Source organism: Vanessa tameamea, chromosome 30 (genome assembly GCF_037043105.1).
Source record: "Vanessa tameamea isolate UH-Manoa-2023 chromosome 30, ilVanTame1 primary haplotype, whole genome shotgun sequence".
Taxonomy (NCBI): Eukaryota; Metazoa; Arthropoda; class Insecta; order Lepidoptera; family Nymphalidae; genus Vanessa; species Vanessa tameamea.
Genome location: NC_087338.1, coordinates 2,380,463 through 2,389,287, shown reverse-complemented (window position 1 = coordinate 2,389,287; position 8,825 = coordinate 2,380,463).

The window sequence follows — 8,825 nt, the reverse complement described above, 5'->3', positions numbered from 1 at the left end:
TACAAAGAATGACTTGTATTTTATGTATATAGCAAAAGAATTAAAGTGTTTACTGAAAATATGAAATGCAGATAAAAAATTGAAGCAAGAAAATGTGTTGCCAGCACAAAAAAAAAACATTAAAATTTAGTAATAGTTTGAGTGAGGTGAGTCGTGCCTCGCAATGACACGATCCTGGCGCTTAAATTGTTGCTAATATCGATAAAAAATAAAGTTCCGTCAGAATAATATTGTTTATTAAAACTTCCAGACGAGTATGTTGATATTTTGAATAAAGTAAGGTAAAGGTATGGATGATATTACAAGAAAAATCCAAAAAAAAAATGTTAAATAATATTTATTAATATAATTTTCTCAGCACACTTTTATTATTTTATTAGGTCTCTAAAATTGTTCATATTTTTAGTCAAAACTACATGCGTATAATAAAACTATATGCAAATCTATATATTTTACAAAAATTGGTGCAATATTATGTTATAGGACAATTTGTTCAAAAACATGTATGTATATACACTATGTTGAAATATATGTTATTCCTTTGTTGTGTATTGTATATTGTCGTCAACGGATATATGAAAAGAAATAAATATCATGTCAAAAATATAAGTACTGTTCTGTATACGGTCTCAATTTAAGTGAAGAGGAGATTGCTAGGAGAGGAGAAGGGATTTGAGTAGAGTTTCAAGGTCGAATTTGAGTATCATCAACATCTGTCTCATAAGTTGCGGAGGTTATCTTCGAGACACGGTTATACCAATTGCGAAGATTACGACAACCAAGAACGGCACACTAATTTAATAATATTGTATAAAAATGAGGATGCTAAGTGCCTAACATCTTAGACTGAAAACGATTTACGATTTAAGAAAAAAAAAACGCAAATTGGAAAATTGTATGATGTATAAATACATACATTTATTAATAGAAACTATGTTTTATATAAAAAATATATGTAATAAATTAGATGTAATCTAGTTTTTAATTGTTTATAGTGTAAAAAAAAAATTATATAATGTTTGCTTTTTTTTTTTGTTTAAATTCACTTTGCTTTTATTTCATGTTGTTGTAATCAACAGATTTAAATTTTAAGCGACAACTCATTTTTTTTTTTCTGTCTGTCCAGGTTTATGTCATTGCATTTATTTAGGGCTTTCTGCAAAAAAAAAAAAACAATATAAGTGTATTTCTAGAAAGATAATATTTAAAAAGCTACGTATATGCTTTCAAATTTATGGTTTGTTTAACAGTTGAGCATTTTTTTTTTTTTTGTATATTTCACAATTTTTCTTTTAAATTATTATAAAAAAATATTATATATGTGTTTATATTGTAGAAACGTTTGCCGATATGTAAATATTGTATAATTATAAAGAATAATAATATATTAAATTTAGATATACACATACTATTTTATATCAATAACGTGCAGTTTTGGTTTATATGTAACATTGCAAGTCTATGCAACATTATTTCAAATTATTCTGTATTTGTTCACGAGCAGTTATGGAAAAATTTCAAGGCTAAAGTTCATGTAATAAATTTAAACTATAAAGTTTTGAGCGAAAGAGACGCAGTGTTTTTGCGAATTTTTGTCAACTAGGTATTATAGGCTCGAACGAAGCTCTGACGTCACGATCGTTTCGTCCCTTTCTCGTTCATGTTCATCTATTTGTCACGGTTTTACTGCGAAACTCTTGATAGTTTAATCAGTTGTGATAATTTATTTATAAGGAATTTTGTCATTCGTTGTAATTATATTCAAATTTGATTGATTAAATTTCTTGTAATTTTAATGTCACTGATGATATTGTCAAATGGCGGTTTTGCTAATAAACCTGTAACGATTATTTAAATTATTGCAAGCTGCATGTAGTTGATGTAAACGCTTCTGTTCTGTATGTCGAGTTAGTAATTGTAAATTTATAGTATTTTAAACAGAATTGTGATTTTATAATACTGGGTTTGGTTTAAATAAATAACTTAAAATTAAATTGTTTTATTAATACTTTGTGTTGAATTTCATAACTTCTGGCTTCTGATGTGCTGGCTACAAATACTGGGTTACGCTACAGGGTATTACGGCCACGTAATTCTCAGTGGCAGTACCGTGGTTGAAAGTTGAGTTGGGCAAGGCTTACAATCCAGTGGAAAGCACGTACATAATGCCCTGTGCGTAAACTGACTACATTAATATCTGCTTGCCGTCTGTTGAATATCATAGATTAATCAAGCTCTCGGCCAATGATATCGCGTCAATTTGATGTCAAATGTTGTTTATTGAGCTTTTCTCCTCTTATGGTTGCAATACAGTATAGCCCAAAAACAGACTGTTTTTTAGGATTTAATAGAATCTTTACTAATACTAATAAAGGAAAATAGGAATGAAATTGTTTTGTTTGTATGTAGCTGGTAATCTCAGGATCTAATGATGATAAATTATATTTATTTCATATCGTTTTCTTTTTGTAATAAATAGCACCTGTGCGATGACGGGGCTGGTCGTTAGTGTGTAATAAATTATACCATTACAGTATCGTATACCGAAACTTTAAGTTAAAAAATTTAACAATGAGTCTACAGTGAGGTGATCTTATGTCAGAAAACATATGTTAAAAACATCTATAAAAGAATATCTAAACTGCATTAGGCAATTAATTTTCAAAGAATAGTGATTTTTTTTTCTTAATATTTTATCTGGATGAATCAAAATGTATTTATTACGGAATTAATTTTGTAATTTTACTATTAATAACTAGATAGCTATGTTGTAGTTCATGGACACTCTTGTGAAAACCTTGTTATTAAATATATTTATATAGTATTACTAAGGTATAACACCGGTTTATTTTCATTTACTGCAATTTGTATGGATTCAAAACAGCGCCATCTAGTGACAGTAATCTGAATTTCTGAAACTATTTGTGACAGCGAAATTTTAAAATAAAATTTACGTTGACGCGATGTTGAAGTGATACGAATAATTATCTAAAACTAGAATTACGCAAAAAGAACCTGTTTCAAAACGTTGTTCAAACTCAGATTAACTACATATGTTTTAGCATTAATCTGAATCCGTATAGTATTGATCACTAATTGCGTCACCGTAATCCGTCCAATGACAGTTTATTAATCAGTTAATCTGCCTTTGATCAGCGTTTCAGAAACTACGTAAAAAAGTTGATGATTAGAATTAAAGGATTTCAGACGACTAAAAATGTCGTGACATAATGAAAAATGAAAGACGTTTCGATAAATAGAATAAGAATGACTTGTAAGTTTGTTACCAGCTGGTACTCATACTCATCAAGTCAAGTTTACTTGATAGGACATTTTATAGCATAGGTTATAGGTAGGCAAACTTTTATACTAGCCATTTATTGGTAAATGGTTACCACGGCCTATAGACATTGTCGACGTAAGAAATATTAACCGTTCCTTACATCGCCAATGCGCTGCCAACGTTAGCAACTACAACGTTATTTCTTAGTTGTTTACGTTGGAATTAGGACGATTTGATGTTCTTTTGTGCCTTGAGTAACATTGGTTCACTTAGTCTTTAAGCCGCATTTCAATAATAATAATTATTGCTGCTTGGCGGTACAATATTTGATGAGTGGGTGGTACCTACCCAGATGGGTTTCCACAAGGTCTTCCACCAAGTGACCGCAGTGAAATGTATGTTTACCTATTTTATTTAAATGTTCTCAAAACACTCAATATGTTTAATGATTCCACAATAGTTGCTAGATATCCTCTGCCTGCACAATAGACTGCGTCCCAATGGATTTGTTGGCGACAAAACCAACCCGTAAAAGTATTACCAACACGAGTTGGCGACACACAGGCTACTGGAAGTAAGCGTCTCCCAATTCATTTCAATGTAATATAATAAACTGCACCGACCACAACTAAACGAAAACGAAAGAAGTGTTCACCTTGCCCTTGGCTAAGAAAAACGTAATTTGAACCCTCGTAACCTCTGTATCGGAAGTATTATCACATGTCACAATCCATAGTGGAAGAGGGACTCAAATACTTCCTTCGGATCCTTGACCTTGACCTCCCTAATATTGGTAATATCTGGTTTAGTACCCGAAAAAAATTCGTTATTACAAGATTTCATCATGAACTTTTTAAGCAGTTATCAAGATTAAATATATCTGGAGACGAATTATTCTGGCGGAAATTGTTAAGAATGTCATGATAGCATAAATAAATAGTTTTGTCTATATTTGTATCTCATTGTCTATGAGTGTTATATATATAATATTTGACAGTACGCCAGAGGGCTATATTAGAGTAGACTCCATGTCTCTGTAGAAATAGTAATTTAACAAGATAAATGTGTTAAAATATTTGAGTGCATGTTATGTTTTATCAATCGGTGGAAACTTCGCTGGATAATGTGATATTTAAATTGTATTATGTAATCAGATTATATTTTATATCTGTTTGTTTCCCAAATATTAAATAAATAAATAAATAACTCAATAATGATAATTATCCAGCAGTAAAGACTATTGGTTATGACTGGTACGAAATCAGTCAAGCTCAAGGCAGAATAGAATAGTACACTGTCGTCTAGTTCAATGGAGTCTTAGGACTTCAAGTATCCCAATGATTTGTCATCGCAAAAAGTACTTAATACTTGTATCACACAGTAACCAGCGAATTTTGTTAAAGTATTTTTACATCAAGGTATCCTATTAAAATGTGTTAAACGGGTACATTTTAAACGCATTACAACAAAATTTTGTGTAAGTCATTCCTAATATGGTGCCACGGCTACTTACAGGGTCGTAATCAGTACTTAAGCTGTTAAAAACCTATTTAATTTCTTGCTGCAGGTTTATTTACTATAATTAGCTCATTTAATGCTGCTAAAATAATTACTTTAACGTTATAAGCGTTTGTGAGCTAAAAACGTATCGAGATTTTATACTGTACGATTTGTCGTACGTTTTTACAAAATATTATTTATTCGAGTAGGTTCTGTTAAGTCTTTTACTCGGTGATAAGGCTTTGTACAAGCCACTCTGGTTAGGTTAGGTACCATCAGATATTCTAACGCAAAACAGCAATATTTAGTATTATTGTGTTCCGGTTTGAAGGGTGAATGAGCCAGTGTAACTACAGGCACAAGGGACGTAACGTGTTAGATTCCAAGATGGCGCATTAGTGATATAAGGAATGATTAATATTTCTTACAGCAGCTTTACATATGGTGAGCTTACCATTAGGTGGCACAAAGTAAGATCTTTTTAATCGTCTTGTCTTAATGTTGAACATTACATTTTATCTTAATCTACAGGTTGGAAACATATATTCTACTGAGACAGATACTTTTACTCTCAAATTATATATAAAAATACTATACTATTGTATCAAAGAATACCAACAGTCAGTTTTTATTTTTCACACTTTTTTTACTAAAATATGAGTTTTTATATTTAATGAAAATGTCTTATTTTACTCTAACCTACAATCAGTGCTGTCCAAAATTAATCACAAACTGTATTTGGTGGCTGAACAATGCAAAGATGAAAGTTAAAATCGCTCTACTGAAAAATCATAATGACAAGTAACATGCTTCATATTATTTTCTCTAAACATCCACAACAGCGCGATCTTTAAACATTTTACTGCCTCGTAGAACCACTCTGTGCGACCGTGAACCGATGCGACCTGGGAACCTAAAGAAAACAGCCTACACATTTCTTAAAGGCCCGCCTGTGTTGCAGATATCCATAGGTAGTAGTCACTTTTCATCAGGTGAGCCTCCTGCTCGTTTGCCACCTATATCATAAAAAAACAACTCTGCAAACTGCACTCCATTATTTCTAAGACATAATTCATATATTACAATATTCTGAACATAATTTCATATATCACTGTGTATATTTAAAAACTATGTTATTAAGCGAAAGGTATTAAATACGTTTACAAATTGATTTGTGTGAAAAAAAGGCTTGAATTATAGTTTTGTTTTAAACTCTACTGTGGGTTGTGTGGTTTAGGGGCGGCTCCCCTAAATCCGCCCCTGGAAGACAGAGGGAGAAATCTCTTTACCTAAACACCCACTGAGCAACTGTTATAAGTCTTTTACTTTTGTAAGTAGTCTATACTTCTATACTTAATATTATAAATGTGAGAGTAACTCTGTCTGTCGCTCTTTCACTGCCAAACCAATGAACCGAATTTGATGACATTGGCTATGAAGCAAACTTGAACTCCAATTAAGGACATAGACTACTTTTTTTGCCTAACACATGACAACCAACCCCAAAAACACTAGCACTTATAATTTTGTCAAAAATGCGTGTGCTTGATTGATTTATTATTATATGTAAAACAATTATATAATTTCATGTCATATTATAAATGTGAAAGTAGGTATGTTTGTTACACTAAACTGAACCAATTTTAATGAAATTTGTAGCAATATTGAACCCTAAGGAAGGGCATTAACTTTTTATACCCCCACCTGATAATCAAACCCTAAAACGCGAGCGAAACCGATTAGTGACAACTAAGCCTTCCTGGGGCCAGGTATCCGTTTCTATAATAAAATTCCGCAGACATTTTTAAGTTTTCCATTTCATAAATTCAAATCATTTGTAAAAATACAATGCTAAAGAAGGCACATTAGTAAATACAAGATTATATAGATGATAAAAAAGCGTGGAGCTAATACTTGTTGACTTTTAGGCAGGATATATATTACGTACATATATAATTGTATTCAACTAACATGACTTTGTATTTTTAAATGTTGAAAAAAAGTAACTACTGAGTTGCTTGCCGGTTCTTCTCTGTACAATTTGCATTCCGAACCGGTGGTAGCTTCACTTAATATAGTGTTAAATTACGATTCAAAAGTGCTTGTAAAAGCCTAGTTGAATAAAGTATATTTTGATTTTGATTGAATTACGACACAAGCAAAACCGTCGGCGACTCTTTCTGCTAGGTATTATGAACGCAAAACGCGATGCATCTTCTGATAGAAGAGTAGTATGTTTAGTAGATTTTATTTTTGTTTTTTTTTTAGACAGAGTCAATGGCGTAGTGTAGGACGTCCTCAGGCACGGTGGAGTGACGATTTGCGCAAGACGGCTGGCAGGAGCTGGATGCGAGTTGCCGAAGAAAGACCACAATGGCGTGCATTTGGAGAGGCCTATGTCCAGCAGTGGACCAATATGGGCTGATGATGTGATGATGAATGTCTATGGGCGGTGGTGACCACTTAACACCTGGTGACCCATTTGCCGATCCGCCTACTTATTACATATAAAAAATGACCGTTTGAAAACAAAAATAAGTCTCTTCGTTTATAAATTTAACAGTATGACGTCTTCCTTTTTTTATTGTTATGTACTCATATAAACTACTGTAAGTTTAGTTTTAACAATTTATTATTTAAATCAAAATAAAAATAAAAAAAAACTTTATTCAAGTAGGCTCATAAAAGCACTTTTGAATCGTCATGTTACATTGTTGAATTAAATTTAAATGTACCACCGGTTCGGAAAGTAGATTCTACTTAGAAACTAAGTAGTTACTCTTTTCCACCATTTTAACTACAGAGTCTGTCAGTAAACAACCATTTTTTTTTAATATTCTGCCCAGAAGACAATGAATACTATTTATATTTAATATCTCTCGAATTAATCGTATCGTAGGTTATAAATATCGTTCCGACCAATTGGTGTCTCAGCATGCGAGCAAATTAAATCAAAATCCAAACAGCAACTGTCACATTCGTTTAGGCAACAGTACCTCAGACCTTGTACGCCTTGCCCCGCGAAATGCAGCAAAAACCAGGAGGCAAGCGTACATATTAATTTGTTTTGAGAATATGCGCTTCGGAGTTATACGGACGTTTGTGATTTTGTTTTTTAAATGTTTTTTTTTTTATTTTTATAAGTTAACCTTATTTCTTAAATAATTAAGTTAATAAATAAATATGAACCTAAAAATTTAACCTTTTTAAAAAGGTAGGAAGTAGTTCAATTTGTTTAAAAACTATTTTTCTAGGAGGATTTACCTATTTTTGTACTGTCACTTGAAAAGATTATTTAAAGATAATAATATTTATTTACATGAAACATGATAACATTAAATGCATGTTTTGCAATTCAACTCTGAACACAACGTGACTAATAGTATTTATTCTAGGTGGTAGATAGTAATGAGTGGATGCTACCTACTCAGGCGAGCTTGCACAAAACAAATACTACCCTACCCTACTAAATACAACTCTGAACCGATCACAAAAAACAGCAACCTTTTAAATAATAACAATGATACATTACTTGTTCTAATTAAAGTTATCATCATCACAAATACTTCGCAAAAAAAATTGCTTTAAAAAATCTCGTTTCTCAAAACTGTCCTGTTCGCTCGTATGTATTCTCGGGTCAGCCATTTTGTTTCCCGAATTCTTAATTACTCAGTTTTTCTGAGCTCTCCAGCCCATTGGCTGTGCGAACCGGCAGGACGTATTTTTTGCAGACCTCGCTCTTTCTTCGAAGTAAATTAACAAACGACATTTAATATCAAACGTTTTAATTTTCGGCGTCACAGAAACTATTAGTATTTGTAACGGGGAGCCGCTAGATGGCGCTATTCGACGGTATACAATCGGTTTATATAGAATCATTTTAAATGAAAAATGCACACATATAGCCTATTCTAACGGAAGTAGGAAAAAAGATAAACAAATCTTACATTTACGTATTTCACGCGATTTGCTAATAACTCAGCTATTTTGTGCACTACTAAGAGTTTATGATTAATATATCTTTGTTTATAATACAACACTG